The sequence below is a fragment of the Stenella coeruleoalba genome (assembly GCF_951394435.1).
Source record: "Stenella coeruleoalba genome assembly, chromosome: 2".
Classification (NCBI taxonomy): domain Eukaryota; kingdom Metazoa; phylum Chordata; class Mammalia; order Artiodactyla; family Delphinidae; genus Stenella; species Stenella coeruleoalba.
In genome coordinates, this window is record NC_137147.1 from 45,801,391 (window position 1) to 45,822,129 (window position 20,739).

The following is a 20,739-nucleotide window of genomic DNA, read 5'->3' on the forward strand; positions in this document are numbered from 1 at the left end:
AAACGGAATATTATAACAAATTTTGGGTTGTTTTTTAAAAAACTGTTACCTCTGTTCCTTGTCCAACCTCTCTTTTTCCCTCTGGTTAGAAAGCTTCCTTAATGATATATTTCCATAACATGTCAGTCGCTTATTTGTTAAAAGTGCCTTTTCTGTTACTAAGATTCCGTTCTGTTCCTTTTAAAAATTCCGTCTCAGATTTGATTCAGACCTTTTCTCCCCATCAGCACAGGCTAAACTTGTGGCTGGCGGTGGTGGGGAGCACCCGTCCTCAGTCGCCTTGCACTGCCTTTCTCACTTATCCCCCTGGCTTGGGGATGGGGAAGAAGGAGACAGAAAAGGTGTTAGCTAATGCACCTGCCCGGGGCAAGCTGCCTCTGTTCTGGGGGTTTCTTTCTTTGAGCATCCATCCGTGCTGCTGGTGAGTAGGTTGCTTACTTCTGGTTGTCATTGCTTCTTTATTTAACACCAACTGGCTGTGGTTCCAAGAGTGGGACAAGTATTCAAACAATGATTCTTTCCTAGGGGTCATCTTTTGGATTTTAGATGTCTTTTGGGGGTTTCTTCATGATTACTCTTTCTACAAATTTTGTTTTACTGGATTAATAAGTATCCTTTCCCCCCATTTTCTTAGTTTTTAATGTATTCATTGCTATTTTTTGCCCAAATACCCCAAGAGATTAATAAAATGCCTAGAGCAATTCTTCCCAATACTTCAGCATATAGGAAAAGCTGTCAGTTCCCTTCTTCTCCTTGGAGCCCTACTTCCCCGCCTCCCATCTTCCCTCTAGATCTGCACACACACTGGATGCTCTGTAGGTATGAGGCCAGATGTCATCCTGAAGTTTCCCCCTCTTGCTTCTTAGCTGGAGCCTCTTGGTTGGATCCCATGTATTCCCTGTCTTGTTAACTCATGACGTTGAGGCTCATGGCACATGGAGGAGAGCTTTTGTGTTTCTGAAAATGTTTTTCCTCCATACTCACAGTTAGTTTGTGGTTTGGCTGGTGTGCCAGATAGTTTTGGTTTGCTTCTCCAGACCCACTCTCTGCCCTTCTCCACCCTGGTCTGTGCCCTCAAGGAGGCTGATGTTTAGAAACTATATCAACTGGCTCCTTTGCCTTCTGATTTCTTTTTGATTTCAGCCAATCTCTAAGAAGGATAGGGGGTGAGGATAGGGTATTTATTCCCTCCATCACTCCATTAGGGCTTCCTCCACAGGCTATGGCCCTCCACTGAAAGTCATTCCTGCACTCAAGGTAGTTCTCTCTACATGATCTGCTTTTTCTGAATCCTGGTAACCACCACCTCCTCTTCATCCTTGGGCCTGGTGATGGGAACAGCAAAGCTTTGAGGACTCCAGCATCCCTTCCCACTCTTTAGTATTAGCCCTTTTTTAAAACCTCCTCAAATTATTTGAATTTAGAGTGGCATGTCTTTTCTGGGTATTAAATTCTAAGATGGATCAATTTGCCTCAGAATTTTAAGGTCATTGCTCCTCCACCTTTTACCTTCAGTGTGCTGTTAAGAAGTCTGATGGGGCTTCCCTGGTGGCGCAGTGGTTGAGAGTCCGCCTGCCGATGCAGGGGACACGGGCTCGTACCCCGGTACGGGAAGATCCCACATGCCGCGGAGCGGCTGGGCCCGTGAGCGATGGCTGCTGAGCCTTCGCGTCCGGAGCCTGTGCTCTGCAACGGGAGGGGCCACAACAGAGACAGGCCCGCGTACCGCAAAAAGAAGTCTGATGCCCGTTGGACTCCAATTCTTTCATAAATTACATTCTTCTCCTCTCAGGAAGCTTTTGGGGTCTTCTTATTTCTGGTGTTGTGAAATGTCTCTGTGATGAAACTCGGTACGGATCTGGTTTCATTCATTGTGCTAGATATCTGATGGACCATTTGAATCTGGGGATTCATATTCTTCAGTTTGAGGAAAATTATTTCCCATTATTTATTTGGTACAAATTAGGTACAGGCTTAATTTATATGATACATACACAATCATAGTTGTCAGCAATATTTGTATTTGTGTACATACTGATATTTTCTCTTTAAACATGTTTTCTATTCTAGAGAAGAATCTCCAAACAAAATCTCACCATGACTTAATTTCAGTACTAGCTCTTCATGTAGTTTGTAGATATGAGCTTTTATTTTATTTATTTATTTTTTGGGTGCGTTGGGTCTTCTCTGGGTGCATGGGCTTTCTCTAGTTGCGGTGTGCAGGGGCTACTCTTCGTTGTGATGCACGGGCTTCTCATTGTGGTGGCTTCTCTTGTTGTGGAGCATGGGTTTTAGGCGTGCGGGCTTCAGTAGTTGTGGCATGTGGGCTCAGTAGTTGTGGCGCACGGGCTTAGTTGCTCCATGGCATGTGGGATCTTCCCAGACCAGGGATCAAACCCACGTTCCCTGCATTGGCAGGCAGATTCTTAACCACTGCGCCACCAGGGAAGTACCTAGATATGAGCTTTTAAATTGTGAATGTTCTGTTCTGTGTGGCATGTTTTACTTATACAGATGTAATAGGAGGTGTTGATTAATAGGAGGTTGTTGTCCTTGCTCTATGATCAACTAAACTAGAGCTATAAGACTACAAATGCCAATGAGTTAACTTCTATCTGGAGATTTTCTAAAAGGTGGCAAGGCTATTCTAATGCTTTCTTTCTCCCTTGAATTGCCCTTATCATCTCATCTAAGCCCAGGAACCAAGGGTTGGTGGCTCTTCTCCAGTTTCATCTGCATTATCTCTTAACATGCAAGTACCTTTCTTTTTCTGAGATCTCCAAAGTTTGCCATTGTTCCCAGGCTGCCTGGAAGTGATATCCTTGACCACCTGTAAACCTGGAACCCTGTAAGTCTAGAACAAACTCCAGATCAGTTCCCAGTGAGGAATATGAAGTGGATTCCATAGTCCCATTAAAAGATAAACAGAGGCACGTTAAAATTGACAAGAGTTTATTTGAGCAAACAGTGATTCAAATCAGGCAGCACCAAACTGGAAGTGATTAGGAGCTTTCTAAGGGAAAGGCTTTTATAGAATAGAGGCTGAAGCAAAGCAAGGAAATTATTTGACTGGTTATACATACTTAAGCAATTGCCTTATTTGGAAGAGCCTAGCTAACTGTTTGAGACTGGTTGTTCTAGCCAGACCAACTAGGCAAGAAAAAGAAATAAAATGCATCCAAATTGGAAAGGAAGAAGTAAAACTGTCTCTGTTTGCAGATGATATGAACTTAAACATAGAAAACCCTAAAGACTCTACAAAAAAACTGTTAGAACTAATGAAGGAATTCAGTAAAATTGCAGGATACAAAACCAAGATACAAAATTCAGTTGTATTTCAATTCACTAAAAACAAACTATCTAAAAAAAAGAAAACAACCCCATTTACAGTAGCATCAAAAACAATAGAATACTTAGGAATAAATTTAACCAAGGGGGTAAAAGATCTGTCCACTGAAAACTATTAAGACATTGATGAAAGAAATTGAAGAAGACACAAGTAAATGGAAACATATCCCATGTTCATGGATCAGAAGAATTAATATTGTTAAAATGTCCATACTACCCAAAGACATCTATGGATTTAATGCAATCTCTATCAAAATTCCAACAGTATTTTTCATAGAAATAGAAATAAAAACAATCCTAAAACTCATATAGAGCTACAAAAGACTCCAAATAGCCAAAGCAATCCTGAGAAAGAAGAACAAAGTTGGTGGCATCACATTCCTTATTTCAAACTTTATCACTAAGCCATAGTATTCAAAATAGTATCGTACCAGCGTAAAAACAGACACATAGACCAATGGAACAGAATCAAGAGCCCAGAAATAAACCCATGCATATACAGTCAACTAATATTTGACAAGGGAGCCAAAAATACTCAGTGAGGACAGGATAGTTTCTTCAATAAATTGTGTTGGGAAAACTGGATATTCACATGCAAAAGAATGAAATTGGACCCCTATCTTACACCACTCACAAAATTAACTCAAAATGGATTAAAGACTTAAATGTAAGACCTGAAACTATAAAACTCCTAGAAGAAAACATAGAGAAAAAGCTCCTTGACATTGGCTCTTGGCAACAATTTTTTGGATATGACACCAAAAGTGGAAGCAACAAAAGCAAAAATAAGAGGAACTACATCAAGCTAAAAGCTTCTGCACAGCAAAAGAAACAATCAGCAAAATGAAATGGCAACCTACAGAATCGGAGAAAATATTTGCAAACCATCTATCTGAGAAGGGATTAATAACCAATATATATATTAATAACCAATATAAGGAACTCATACAACTCAGTAGCAAAAAACCTCAAACAATTCTATTAAAAATTGGGCAAAGGACTTGAAAGACATTTCTCCCAAGAAGACACGCAAATGGCCAATAGGTACAAGAAAATATGCTCAACATTACTAATCATCTGGGAAATGTAGATCAAAACCACAATGAGATATGACCTTGTACCTGTTAGAATGGCTATCATCAAAAAGACAGAGATAACAAGCATTGTCAAGGAAGTGGGAAAAAGGGAACCCTTGTGTAGTGGTGGTGGAAATGTAAATAGGTATAGCTACTATGGAAAACAGTATGGAGGTTCCTCAAAAAATTAAAAGTAGAACTACTGTAAGATTCAGCAATCCTACTTCTGTGTATTTATCCAAAGGGAATGAAACTACTTTCCTAAAGAGATACCTACATCCCCCTGTTCATTGCACCATTATTTATAATAGCCAAGACATGGAAACCACCAAAGTGTCCATTGATGGATGAAAGGATAAAGAAAATGTCACACACACACAAACACATACACAGAGTAATATTATTCAGCCATAAAAAAGAAGGAAATTCTATCTTTTGCAACAATAGGAATGGCCCTTGAGGGCATTATGCTAAGTGAAGCAAGTCAGACAGAGAAAGACAAATACTGTATGATCTCACTTATGTGTGGAATCTAAAACAGATGAATTCATAGAAATAGAGAGTAGAAAGGTAGTTGCCAAGGGCTGGGGGTGGGGTGGTGGTGGAGCGAACTGGGAGATGCTGATCAAACGATACCAGCTACAAGCTATAAGATGACTAAGTTCTGGGGATCTAATGTACAGCACGGTGACTGTAATTAACAGTACTGTATTATGTACTTGAATGTATTGATATATTGTTGTACTGTTAAGAGAGTAAATCTTAAATGTTATCACCACACCAAAAGAATGGTAATTATGTGAGGTGATAAAGGTGTTAACTAACCTTACTGTGCTAATCACTTTGCAATATATGTGTATCAAATCATCATGTTGTACACCTTAAACTTACATATAAGTCAATAATATCTCAATAAAGCTGGAAAAAGCATTTTAATATATATTAGTTTCCTTTCAATCATTTCCCATGTATTTAAAAACGATAATTGTATATGGTATGTATCCAATTTCATGAGTAATGTAATTATACATTCTCCATTTAAAAAGGAACTATTTATAAACATAATTAGATAATTTTATAATATTTTTCTTAGTGCATATGTCACGGTTTACATAACAATTCTTTTATTATTGGGTATTTTGGTGGTTTCCAATACTATTGCTAGAGATATTTTTGTGCAAAAGGCTTTTCCATGTTTTGGACGATTTTCAAGAGGGTTATTATACGGAGAAGCTATGGACAAGGGAGGCTTGCCGATACCAAATACTTTCATTTATTTAAAGTACTACCTAATTTGATTTACCAAAATGGTAATCTTTATTTTTAAATTGGCTTTTTCTTTGATTACTAGAGAGAGTTTATTTTCTCATATGTTTGTTAATCAACTACAACTGTAAACTGTGTGACCCTACCCTTTGTCCATTTATCAGCTGGGGGTTTAGAGTTCATTTTTAGAGAGATTTCAGTGTACTTATTCATCCTTTGTCTTTTTTTTTAAACAGAGTATTTCAGTTTTCTTCTTTACTTTGGTGTATTTTTATATATTGAAAATTTTATTTATTTTGTAATTGACTGTTGATTGGGTGGGTTTTTGTGTGTGTGTGTGTGTGTGTGTGTGTGTGTGCGTAAGATGTAACAGACTGGTTTTAGTTTAAAAAGTATACCCACGCCCGGAGATCTGACAATGCTATGCGTTCCTTTATTTTAAATGGCTAACCTTGAATTTACCTAATTATATGGTATCAAGAGAGAATTTAAATTATTAATGTACCTCGACAAAGGTTTTAACATCATGAAAAATATTTTTTCCGATAATTTGGGATGCCTTCTTTAAAAAGCATTCAATTATTATGTGGAATTGTGTTTCTTTCTGGAATAATTATTCTAAGATATTGATATATTTGTTGATTTTTGTGCCTCAATCATACTTATAATTATTACTGCTTTGTAAAATGTTTTCAAATCTCATAAAGCTAATTTCTTTTCATTTTTCTTTGTTTTCAAATATTTATTTGGTATTTTCAAGTATTAAGGTGAATTTTAAAATAACGTTCGAAATCTCATTTTGATTACAATCGTGGTAACATAAATTAATTTGGGAGAAAATGACATCTTTTTAAACTTCAATCAAGGAAAATCTTTCCGTTAGCTCTTTTATTTTTCTCAGTGAAGTGGTATCAAATTTTTTTTTCCATACTGGTGGCACACATTCCTTGTTGAAGCTGCTGGGTATTCCTTTTAATCCATCTCTAGTCATGGGATTAATCGTGAGACTCCTCCCAACTGCTCCCAGTCAGAAGTACCTGACCCAGGGATGGTTGAAGAGGTGAGTGTCATTGAGACTGGAATATGGCCCAGGAACTGGAAGCACCTAGCTTGACCTGCAAGACTGAATTTTCTGGTTTTCATGTCAAATGCAGAAGTTTGTTGATCTTCTTCCATTAGGGTAACAAAGCACCTCTCTGCCTGTTGCTGCAGTTGAACTGCCTGACCATGGGCTCTATTAGCCTTTTCTCAATCTCACCACTTTGGCTTTTGCTCAAAACCAGTTAGACTTCCCTTTACTCATGGGTCATCTTAGTCCTTCCTGCCTCATAGCCACTCACATTATGAATTCAGATTCAGTTCCTATTACAACCTTTTTGGCCTGGGGGTGGTAGCGGCTCCTGGCTATTTCGGGCTGCAGTGTACTGCAAGCCCCCTTGTTAGTTTCCTTCAGCCCTGCCCACAGCACTGCAAACAGCCCAGTGCACTGCAATGTGGTGCATGTCCAGGCTGGCACCTGCCCCAGCCTGGCCTGGCCAGGATGCGCCCAGCTTCTAAAGGACAGTCCTTATATCCTTGGATGTGAGAGGTGGAATCTCATTTCTGTTCTACTCACCTGGGGCTCTCTCTGAGAAACAAATGGAGCTGGTCCAATAGAACTGGAGGAAAATGAGTTCTTTTAAAGTTGTAAACCTGGGACTTCCTTGGTGGCGCAGTGGTTAAGAATCGCCTGCCAAGGGCTTCCCTGGTGGCGCAGTGGTTGAGAGTCCGCCTGCCGATGCAGGGGACATGGGTTCGTGCCCCAGTCCGGGAAGATCCCACATGCTGCGGAGCAGCTAGGCCCGTGAGCCATTGCCGCTGAGCCTGCGCATCCGGAGTCTGTGCTCCGCAATGGGAGAGGCCACGACAGTGAGAGGACCGCGTACCGCAAAAAAGAAAGAGAAAAAGAGAAAAAAGAAATAAATAGAATCGCCTGCCAATGCAGGAGACACAGGGTCGAGCCATGGTCCGGTAAGATCCCACATGCCTAAGAGCAGCTAAGCCCGTGCGCCACAACTACTGAGCCTGCGAGCCACAACTACTAAAGCCCGCATGCCTAGAGCCCGTGCTCCGCAACAAGAGAAGCCACCGTAATGAGAAGACTGCGCACTGCAACAAAGAGCAGCCCCGGCTCGCCGCAACTAGAGAAAACCTGCGCGCAGCCCACGTGCAGCAACGAAGACCCAACGCAGCCAAAAATAAATGAAAAAAAAAGACATTTTAAAATAAATAAATAAAGTTATATACTTGTTACTTTAAAAAAAATTAAAGGGACTTCCCTGGTGGTCCAGTGGTAAAGATTCTGCCCTCCGGTGCAGGGGATGCAGGGTCGATCCCTGGTCAGGGAACTAAGATCTCACATGCCGCGGGGCAACTAAGCCCGTGTGCCACAACTACTGAGCTCCCAGTCCTCAATAAGAGAGGAAAACCTGCACACCACAACTAGAGAGAAGCCCATGCGCCACAACGTATGATCCCGCATGCATCAATGGAGATCCCAGGTGCTGCAACTAAAACCCGATGCAGCCAAAAAAAAAAAAAAAAAAAAAAGTTTCTAATGACAAAAGTATATAAAGATCTTAAGAGGGTACAGTTTAAAGATTAACCACAAAAGAGCGTAAAATTCAGAGATTAACAAATGATAAAGCAGATACGCATGCACTCGTTATCCAGCCTAATCACCACGTGTAGAAGCCCTGAGAATGGTGCTCCACGCTAGCTAAACAGCACTCGCATGCACCACAACTTGCTGTGTTATATCTGCAAGTTTGCTTTTTCTTTTCCTGTTTTCTGAGCCAGTGGAGTTACTAGACTCCCAACGTCAGGTTCTGTGGTGTTTCAGGTTCTAATGAGGTTGGCTTAGGATGACATGAACAATAGATACAACAGCAGCCAAGCAGTGAGCATATTGAACTTTTGACTTATTGAGTTTGAATAACTTCCCATTCTTGTTTAGGAAGAGAAGCAGGCTCCTGTGGGGAAACCAGCTTCTTTACTTCTGCTTAGACATGGTTTTGATCAACTCATTCTTGTGCTGTTTATGGTTCCAGCTTTTACCCTGGGTTCTGTTGACTGCTTTCTCTTTAGTGTCTCTCCACTTGTGGCCTTGCCGCCGGTTGCTGAGTGTCCTTGTATATCTCATATTCAAACTCCCAGAGACACAGGGTCTGTGTGATACCCTTGGGGATGTGGTTCTGGGAGGGCGGAGCAGCTCCCAGGCAGCAGTACCTGGCTCCTCTACTTCTCAGTCTATCCTTAGGATAAACTTCCCTAAACCCATGCCACCTGGACATGACTCTGTTCCTTGCAACCCCAATGGGCCTGAATAACCACTCACAGATCCAATTGGCAGAACATCCAGTAAAGGAAATTTGAGACTGAAACACAGGGGGTGTTCCAATTACAACCTCAGGAAGTCACACCTAAAGAAGATCAAGCGCTCCCCGGCACTAAAAGGTGGCTAAATAATTTCTTGAAATGATTATGGCGTTTTTCTCTCGTATTTCCTTCTCCCCCTACACTGTGAAGGTGGCTAGGCGGTTTAGGCTTCCATGCCTCGGGGATTTTTGCAGACAGGACAGAAAGAAGAAAGCCATTTGAAGCCAACCACTCTCCTTGCCATTTATGAGAGCCCTAATTGCACTGAAGAGACTCTTCCAGGTGTCCCAGAAGGGGAGGGTGATTTGTGAAGGTTTTGAGGGTCCAGGAGAGAAAGAAGAGAGGATAGCTAATCAGTCTCCTAAAGTAGAAAGGGATGAGAAGCCTGTGGGAAGCTAGCATCTAGGCACTGGTCTGCTCAACCAGGACAACATCCCCAAGTGGACCACACAGACCCTATCTCTCAGGGAGTTTGAATGTGAGATATACAAGGACACTTGGCAACAGATGGCAAGGCCACAAATGGAGAGACACTAGGGAGAAAGTAGTCAACAGAACGTAGGAGTGGAGACCTGTGCCCTGTTCCGTGGGCCCTGGGGAGGTGCTGACATAATAGAAAGGGTGACCTTAGGGTGCGTGTGGGGGGACCAGAGTTTCCAAACTTGGCAATGATTCTAATACCTGCCAGTTCTGCCTCTGTGACCACATACATTTCCAAGACTCTAGTGTGACACTGGGAAGGGGGATCCCCAATAATACCTGGTACACAATCTTTCACGAATTCAGTGGAAGCAGAACTGGAGTTAGAATTAAGTGTTTTAAAAACAATAAAGAACATAGCACCTTCTCTATGACCCAGCAATTTCACTAATATTTACCTAAGAGAAATGAAAATCTATGGCCCCAAGAAAAGACTTGTACAAGAATGTATATAGCATATTTATCTGTAATAGCTCCAGAATGGAAATAACCCAGATGTCCTTCAATAAGACGATGGATAAACAAATTGTGATGTATTCACATGATGGAATATTACAGATCAATAAAAAGGAATGGACTACTAATACAGCAACAACATGGATGAATCTCAGAAACATGCTGAAAGAATCCAGACGTAAGAATACATACTGTACTGGAGAACAGACTTGAGGATATGGGGAGGGGGAAGGGTGAGCTGTGACAGGGCGAGAGAGAGGCATGGACATATATACACTAACAAACGTAAGGTAGATAGCTAGTGGGAAGCAGCCGCATGGCACAGGGATATCGGCTCGGTGCTTTGTGACCGCCTGGAGGGGTGGGAGGGAGGGCGACGCAAGAGGGAAGAGATATGGGAACATATGTATATGTATAACTGATTAACTTTGTTATAAAGCAGAAACTAACACACCATTGTAAAGCAATTATACCCCAATAAACATGTTAAAAAAAAAGAATACATACTGTATAATTTTAATGATAAGGTGCTCTAGGTAAGACAAATCTAATCTGTAGACAGAAAACAGATCAGTGGTGGCCTTGGGCTAGGCATTGGGAAGGGGCACAGTGGAACTTTTTGGGGTGTTGTAAATGTGGAACGCACTGATTATGGGTGGTTACCTGAGTGTATAATTTTGTCTAAATTCATTGACTGTGCACTTAAAATGGGGATATTTTATTTTATGTAAATCATACTTTAATAAAGTTGATTTTAAAAATGAATGAGGGGCTTCCCTGGTGGTGCAGTTGTTAAGAATCTGCCTGCCAATGCAGGGGACATGGGTTTGATCTCTGGTCTGGGAAGATCCCACATGCCGCGGAGCAACGAAGCCCGTGTGCCACAACTACTGAGCCTGCAGGCCACAACTACTGAGCCCATGTGCAACAACTACTGAAGCCCACGCACCTAGAGCACGTGCTCTGCAACAAGTGAAGCCACTGCAATGAGAAGCCCGTGCACCACAACAAAGAGTAGACCCCACTCGCCACAGCTAGAGAAAGCCCGCACACAGCAACAAAGACCCAATGCAGCCAAAAAAAAAGGAACTCCTGTGGAAGAGTCTCAAAGAAAACCCCCAAATATTGTGCTGAGCCCAAACAGCCAGACACAGAGAATACATATCACAGGATTCCATTTAATGAAGTTCAAGAACAGATGAAGCCAATCTATGTTACTAGGAAGCAGGACGGTTGTTGCCTATGGGGGTGGGCCATGAGGGAACTTTGTGAGGTGATGGCCAGGTTCTCTGTCTTGTTTGCGGGTGGTCGTTACATGCGTGCATGCATGTACTGAAACTCCTTATACACTTAAGATCTGTGTTTTTCACCATTTAAAAATTTTACCTTCATGTGGCTTTATAAAAAAAAGACACACATTAGAAAAAGAATACCAGTAAAGAGAGATTTTGCACACATGAGATTGTTGAGTCATTTTTGTACATTGATTCCTCTCATACTGGTTGTATAACAGGCACTCCTAGGGCAAAGGGCAAGGTGGATAACACAGCCACCTGATGTGAGAAACCACATCCTGCTGGACAGCCTGATGCTGTCTATTTGTATATAGGGACTTCCCTGGCGGTCCAGTGGTTAAGACTCCGGGCTTCCACTGCAGGGGGTGTGGGTTCGATCCCTGGTTGGGGAACTAAGATGTGGAGCAGTCAAAAAAAAAAAAAATATTGTATGCAGCCTTAACCCAATGATTTAGAAATGTATGTGGTAAACAGAAAATAACACGAACAGCCATCAGCTCTGCCTCATACAGAGCAGCTGGGAGTCAGACATCACTCTGGAGGGCAGGAGCTGCCTTTCCCTAAAACTCTGGGCTGGGGAAGGGCTCCTCCTTGAAGCACATGGGATGAGGGTCATGAACCCTTGAACAAACTCTGAACTCTGCCAACAAGAAAGAAGTGGGAGTGGCAACCAATACTTTCTGCTATACCTCCCATTCTTCTCAGCTCCACGGCTATTCTTTCCAAGGTTTACATCTCAGACACATGTCCAGATCCAGGTGCCACCCACAATCACCAGGTGAAATTGATTTTCCCCCGAATATGCAAACCTCTTCTGGAACATTGGGAACTGCTGGCCTACCATTTTCTGTGCTCATTACTCAATGTAAGGTCCCAGGTCCTCCCAAAACATCATAGGTTCCTTATGGTATATGTCATCTGGATGACATGTTCTCCTCTTGCTCCATGCCTGTGGGAGACCTTGAGTTGGTTGAGGACAAATTCACAGTAGTGTTGGGACTCTCCCTTTATGTTACTACGATGTCTTTTTTTTTTTTTTTTTTTTTTTTTGCGGTACGCGGGCCTCTCACTGTTGTGGCCTCTCCCGTTGTGGAGCACAGGCTCCGGACGCGCAGGCTCAGCGGCCATGGCTCACGGGCCCAGCCGCTCCGCGGCACGTGGGATCCTCCCGGACCGGGGCACGAACCCGTGTCCCCTGCATCGGCAGGCGGACTCTCAACTACTGCGCCACCACGGAAGCCCTTCCATGGTGTCTTTGAGGAGCCTATTCATTCCCTCTCCACAGAGAGGGTGCGTGGTTTACCAGCCTCCTGGGCCAAAGAAAGAGGAACGTCTTCTCGGCAGGAACTGAATGTGGTGCCGAGCGGAGTGGTGAGCATCGCTCCCGCTTGGAAGATGGATGTGTGAAGACGACCTGCTGTCGAATGGCAGTTCTCAACAGACACCAACGGAAAGGAAAATTGAGCTCAGCTGCCAGGCGCTCGCTGGAGTTTGGCAAGGCGGTGCTGGTTCCCAGGGAAGCTTGCAGCCTGCTTGAGCTCACGTTCTCCTGACTGCTCAGCACCTCCTCTTCCCTCTTCCTCAGCACTGGCTTTCTTCATCTAGTCTAAGGGGCTGGAAAGTTCTCTCAGGTGTGTATCTGAACTTTTTGGATCCAATTCTTAGACTATATGCTTTGTATTTGTGGGCTTTGTTTTCCAGCTCTCTGGTGGCTGACCTCCGCCTGTCTGGGCTGAGGGCATGGGAGTAGAGGCAAACTGATGGGAAGACAACTTGAACAAAGGAAATTTGAGTGGGGGAAGAAGAGAAGGGGGGGGAGAGGGAGTGAGTGAGTGAGCATAAGATTAATATTTCTTTGCAATATCATCCAGCCCCATCCATATATGTAACTAGAAGCAGGAACTTAATTCACCATCGACTACAAGATTACTCCCATGGGCTAAAAAGGGTTAATGCAACTTCTTAAATTTACTGAGAATTGTTTGCACTTTCTGCTCATAATGGGCCTCCAAAATGTCAAGTAAACCCATTCTTTTCCTCCACGACTGCCTTGTCTATGGTTGGTTCATCTAATTAGCCATTTGCCGTCATTAAAATCGGTGTATTTTCTAACTGATTACAGTTGTGTAATATTGTCTGAAGCAGTGCTGTCCAACAGAACTTTCCGCGATGATGGAAATAGTCTTTAACTACGTTGTCCAATAGGGTAGCCAGAAGCCACATGAGGCTATTGAGCACTTGAAATATGGCTAGTGGAGCTGAGGAACCAAATTTTTAATTTTATTTAATTTTAGTCAATTTAAACAGCCACGCGTGACTAACGGCTCCTGTATTAGACTACACAGGTCTAAAATTTACCTGCGTGCTCTGGTAAAATGTAAAGGGGGCTTCACACTGCCCCAGCCTCTGAGCGAATCAGTCAGCATTCTATCTGACGTAGAATAAACCTTGTCGAGACACCTAAAATGCTACCTTTGAATGAAGTTCAAAATTTCTCTCGCCCATTTTTTCTACTTTCTCAGGTGAGTCGTCCCTTCTAGAGCTGAGGGTGGGTCCTCGGGAGGCAGTTCCCCTTTGTGTGATAAGGTGCTGGACATAGTTACCAGGCAAGGGAAAGGTACATTTCAAGTATTGACCTGAAATAGATTGCCAGATGTTTCTCCAGCAAAGACGGGTTTATTCCAGATCAATAGAGAACTGCGATTCGGGATCTGCATCCACATGCAAGTCCCCAAAATGGCAAGGGAGGAAGAAGAACACTTTTATAGAGGGGCAAAGGAAGTTGGGAGGACTATGGCAAACAAAGAGCCCATGACTTTATTTTTATTTATTTATTTTGCGGTACACGGGCCTCTCACTGTTGTGGCCTCTCCCGTTGCGGAGCACAGGCTCCGGGCGCGCAGGCTCAGTGGCCATGGCTCACGGGCCCAGCCGCTCCGCGGCATGTGGGATCTTCCTGGACCGGCGCATGAACCCATGTTCCCTGCATCAGCAGGCGGACTCTCAACCACTGCACCACCAGGGAAGCCCCAGAGCCCACGGCTTTTAATTGTTTGAGTCCTTGCCAGGAAAGAGGAGGAGTCTTTCACCTTCCTTTTGGGCTCTGCTGTTATCACAGGGCATGAGAGCTCCCTTGCTGGTCTCCCAACCCTATTTAATTCAGGTTTCTGTTTATTAATTTTTTACACAAATGAAGCTGGAGAGGAGCTTGTTGCCAAAAGGTAGGACCTCGAGGTATATGGTGATGAAACATTATTTTCCAAAGTGTAGATGGGATTCATTCATAAGGTGGCTGGATCTCATGGTCTGGCTTGGACAATTCCACGTAAACTCTTGTTTCCCCCGACATCAGGAAACTGCCTCTGCCCTCATTAGATCATGAGTTCCCCTGGACAAATATTGCCCAATGCTGTATTTTGCCATGCTTCTATGGCCTGTAGTACTGTATATGTCTTCTTTGATGCCTTCCTTTCTGTCACCACTGCATACAGTCAACCAAGTCCTACCGAGCTTATCTCTTAAATATTATCAAATATATTCACTCCTTTTTCTCCCAGCTTCCACAGCTTTAGTCAGAGCCACAGCAACTTTTGCCTGGATCATTGCTATGGGCTCCTTGCTTCCAGTCTCATGCTTCTCTAATGGGGGTCATCGCGTCCAGTTGAGCAGTTTGTATACTGCAAAAGGTGGCTGGCCAAGGAGGTTAGTGGGGCTGAAGTATCGCCTGCATTCTTGTGCACGGGTACAGGAGCTCTGTTTATCTGGAGAGAGTACCTTTGTAATTTGCACAGAGGTGCCACATAATCCTCATGGCTATCCAATATGGTAGCCACTAGCCACATGTGGCTCTTTAAATTTTTTTTTAATAAATTTATTTATTTTATTTATTTTAATTTTTGGCTGCATTGGGTCTTTGTGCTGTGTGCGGGCTTTCTCTGGTTGCAGTGAGCGGGTCTACTCTTTGTTGCGGTGCACGGGCTTCTCATTGCAGTGGCGTCTCTTGTTGCGGAGCACGGGCTCTAGGCACGTGGGCTTCAGTAGTTGTGGCAAGTGGGCTCAGTAGTTGTGGCATGCGGGCCTTAGAGCACAGGATCAGTAGTTGTGGCGCACGGGCTTAGTTGCTCCGTGGCATGTGGGATCTTCCCAGGCCAGGGCTCGAACCCGTGTTCCCTGCATTAGCAGGCAGATTCTTAATCTCTGCGCCACCAGGGAAGCCCTGGCTCTTTAAATTTTAATTAATTAAAATAAGTAGAATTAAAAGTTCAATTTCTCAGTCATACTAGCCACACTGCAAGTGCTCAACAGGCACAAGTGGCTATTGGCTACTATATTGAACAGTGCTGATAAAGAAAATCTCCACCATTGCAGAAAGTTCTGGCTGACAGCACTGGATAGACTGCTTCTAAACCATTCTCTATACAGTTTGCTGGTGTGAGCGATGTTTAGCACAAAGCTAAACATGTCCCTCTCTTGCTTAAAAGCCTTCAGTGATATCCATTTCCATCAGCAGCGATAATTTAGCAGGTGGTGAACCAATTTTGTGGGTGACAACCAACATTAAAAACAAGACAGCAGGGAAAAGCAACAAATAACATACAAGAGAATCACCATAAGGTTAACACCTGATCTTTCAGCAGAAACTCTGCAAGCCAGAAGGGAGTGGCAGGACATATTTAAAGTGATGAAAGGGAAAAACCTACAACCAAGATTACTGTACCCAGCAAGGATCTCATTCAGATTTCATGGAGGAATTAAAACCTTTACAGACAAGTGAAAGCTAAGAGAATTCAGCACCACCAAACCAGCTTTACATCAACTGCTAAAGGAACTTCTTCAGGCAGGAAACACAAGAGAAGGAAAAGACCTACTATAACAAACTCAAAACAATTAAGAAAATGATAATAGGATCATACATATTGATAACTACCTTAAATGTAAATGGATTAAATGCTCCAACCAAAAGACATAAACTGGCTGAATGCATACAAAAACAAGCCCGTATATATGCTGTCTACAAGAGACCACTTCAGACCTAGGGACACATACAAACTGAAAGTGAGGGGATGGAAAAAGAGATTCCTGGCAAATGGAAATCAAAAGAAAGCTGGAGTAGCAATTCTCATATCAGACAAAATAGACTTTAAAATAAAGACTCTTACAAGAGACAAAGAAGGACACTACATAATGATCAAGGGATCGATCCAAGATGAAGATATAACAATTGTAAATATTTATGCACCCAACATAGGAGAACCTCAATACATAAGGCAAATGCTAACAACCATAAAAGGGGAAATCGACAGTAACACAATCATAGTAGGGGACTTTAACATCACACTTTCACCAATGGACAGATCATCCAAAATGAATATAAATAAGGACAAACGCTTTAAATGATACATTAAACAAGATGGACTTAATTGATATTTCTAGCACATTCCATCCAAAAACAACAGAATACACTTTCTTCTCAAGTGCTCATGGAACATTCTCCAGGATAGATCATATCTTGGGACACAAATCAAGCCTTGGTAAATTTAAGAAAATTGAAATCGTATCAAGTATCTTTTCCGACCACAACGCTATGAGATTAGATATTGATTACAGGAAAGAATCTGTAAAAAATACAAATACATGGAGGTTAAACAATACGCTACTAAATATCCAAGAGATCACTGAAGAAACCAAAGAGGAAATAAAAAAATACCTAGAAATAAATGACAATGAAAACACGATGACCTAAAACCTATGGAATACAGCAACAGCAGTTCTAAGAGGGGAGTTTATAGCAATACAAGCCTACCTCAAGAAACAAGAAACATCTCAAATAAACAACTGAACCTTACACCTAAAGCAACTAGAGAAAGAACAAAAATCCCCCAAAGTTAGCAGAAGGAAAGAAATCATAAAGATCATGTCAGAAATAAATGAAAAAGAAATGAAGGAAACAATAGCAAAGATCAATAAAACTAAAAGCTGGTTCTTTCAGAAGATAAACAAAATTGATAAACCATTAGCCAGACTCATCAGGAAAATAAGGGAGAAGACTCAAATCAATAGAATTAGAAATTAAAAAGGAGAAGTAACAACGGACACTGCAGAAATACAAAGGATCATGAGAGATTACTACAAACAACTATATGCCAATAAAATGGATAACCTGGAAGAAATGGACAAATTCTTAGAAAAACACAACTTTCCGAGGCTGAACCAGGAAGAAATAGAAAATAAAAAGAGATCAATCACAAGCACTGAAATTGAAACTGTGATTAAAAGTCTTCCAACAAACTAAAGCCCAGGACCAGATGGCTTCACAGGCGAATTCTATCAAACATTTAGAGAAGAGCTAACACCTATCCTTCTCAAACTCTTCCAAAATATAGCAGAGGGAGGAACACTCCCAAACTCATTCTACGAGGCCACAATCACCCTGATACCAAAACCAGACAAAGATGTCACAAAGAAAGAAAACTACCAGTTTCACTGTATCACTGATGAACATAGATGCAAAAATCCTCAACAAAATACTAGCAAACAGAATCCAACAGCACATTAAAAGGATCATACACCATGATCAAGTGAGGTTTATCCCAGGAATGCAAGGATTCCTCAATATACACAAATCAATCAATGTGATACACCACATTAACAAACTGAAGGAGAAAAACCGTATGATCATCTCAGCAGATGCAGAGAAAGCTTTTGACAAAATTCAACACCCATTTATGATAAAAACCCTCCAGAAAGTAGGCATAGAGGGAACTTACCTCAACATAATAAAGGCCATATATGACAAACCCACAGCCAACATCGTTCTCAATGGTGAAAATGGAAACCATTTCCACTAAGATCAGGAACAAGACAAGGTTGTCCACTCTCACCACTATTATTAAACATAGTTTTGGAAGTTTTAGACACAGCAATCAGAGAAGAAAAAGGAATCCAAATTGGAAAAGAAGAAGTAAAGCTGTCACTGTTTGCAGATGACATGATACTATACATAGAGAATCCTAAAGATGCTACCAGAAAACTACTAGAGATAATCAATGAATTTTGTAAAGTAGCAGGATAAAAAATTAATGCACAGAAATCTCTTGCATTCCTATACACTAATAATGAAAAATCTGAAACAGAAATTAAGGAAACACTCCCATTTACCACTGCAACCGAAAGAATAAAGTACCTAGGAATAAACCTACCTAAGGAAACAAAAGACCTGTATGCAGAAAACTTTAAGACACTGATGAAAGAAATTAAAGATGATATGAACAGATGGAGAGATATATCATGTTCTTGGATTGGAAGAATCAATATTGTGAAAATGACTATACTACCCAAAGCAATCTACAGATTCAATGCAATCCGTATCAAACTACCAATGGCATTTTTCACAGAACTAGAACAAAAATTTTCACAATTTGTATGGAAACACAAAAGACCCCGAATAGCCAAAGCAATCTTGAGAAAGGAAAATGGACTGGAGGAATCAGGCTCCCTCACTTCAGACAATACTGCAAAGCTACAGTAATCAAGACAGTATGATACTAGCCCAAAAACAGAAATATAGATCAATGGAACAGGATAGAAAGCCCAGAGATAAACCCATGCACATATGGTCACTTTATCTTTGATAAAGAAGGCAAATATACAATGGAGAAAAGACAGCCTCTTCAATAAGTGGTGCTGGGAAAACTGGACAGCTACATGTAACAGAATGAAATTAGAACACTCCCTAACACCATACACAAAAATAAACTCAAAATGGATTAAAGACAGAATTTAAGGCCAGACACTATAAAACTCTTAGAGGAAAACATAGGCAGAACACTCTATGACATAAAGCACAGCAAGATCCTTTTTGACCCACCTCCTAGAGAAATGGAAATAAAAACAAAAATAAACAAATGGGACCTAATGAAACTTCAAAGCTTTTGCCCAGCAAAGCAAACATAAACAAGACGAAAAGGCAACTCTCAGAATGGGAGAAAATGTTTGCAAATGAAGCAACTGACAAAGGATTAATCTCCAAAATATACAAGCAGCTCATGCAGCTCAATATCAAAAAACCAAACAACCCAATCCAAAAATGGGCAGAAGACCTAAATAGACATTTCTCCAAAGAAGATATACAGTTTGCCAACAAACACATGAAAGAATGCTCAACATCACTAATCATTAGAGAAATGCAAATCAAAACTACAGTGAGGTATCACCTCACACCAGTCAGAATGGCCATCATCAAAAAATCTACAAACAATAAATGCTGGAGAGGGTGTGGAGAAAAGGGAACCCTCTTGCACTGCTGGTGGGAATGTAAATTGATACAGCCACTATGGAGAACAGTATGGAGGTTCCTCAAGAAACTAAAAATAGAACTACCATATGATCCAGCAATCCCACTACTGGGCATATACCCTGAGAAAACCATAAATCAAAAAGAGTCATGTACCACAATGTTCATTGAAGCTCTGTTTACAATAGCCAGGACATGGAAGCAACCTAAGTGTCCATCGACAGATGAATGGATCAATAAGATGTGGCACATATATACAATGGACTATTACTCAGCCATAAAATGAAATGAAATTGAGTTATTTGTAGTGACGTGGATGGACATAGAGTCTGTCTTACAGAGTGAAGTAAGTCAGAAAGAGAAAAACAAATACCGTATGCTAACACATATATATGGAATCTAAGAAGAAAAAAAAAGTTTCTGAAGAACCTAGAGTCAGAACAGGAATAACAACACTGATGTAGAGCATGGATTTTAGGACACCCGGAGGGGGAAGGGGAAGCTGGGACCAAGTGAGAGAGCGGCATGCACATATATACACTACCAAATGTAAAACAGATAGCTAGTGGGAAGCAGCAGCATAGCACAGGGAGATCAGCTTGGTGCTTTGTGTCCACCTACAGGGGTGGGATAGGGAGGGTCGGAGGGAGATGCAAGAGGGAGGAGATATGGGGATATATGTATATGTATAGCTGATACACTTTGTTATACAGCAGAAACTAACACCCCATTGTAAAGCAATTATACTCCAATAAAGATGTTAAAAAAACAAATAAAAACCACCTAAGAATAAAAGAAAAGAAACAAACAAAAAAACCCTCCAGAAACAAGACAGCAAAAAAGAATAGAAGGGCAAGTACTCGTGGATATTTAGTTTTGTGAAATTTTTGTTTGTTATATATGTATTTCTTTGTCTCTGTATCCAGATGTCCATGTCTCTATAATTCCACTTGTGTATGATGTTCTGCTGTGTTGCAATGAAAAAGTCTAATTGTGTGTGGTGGGCAAAAGAGATAGAAAAACATGGGCTTATGGGATATGAAGTCTGAGCTCCTTTACCAGGCATATAAGGCCCTCTATGATCTAAACCCTTGATGACCCCTAACTC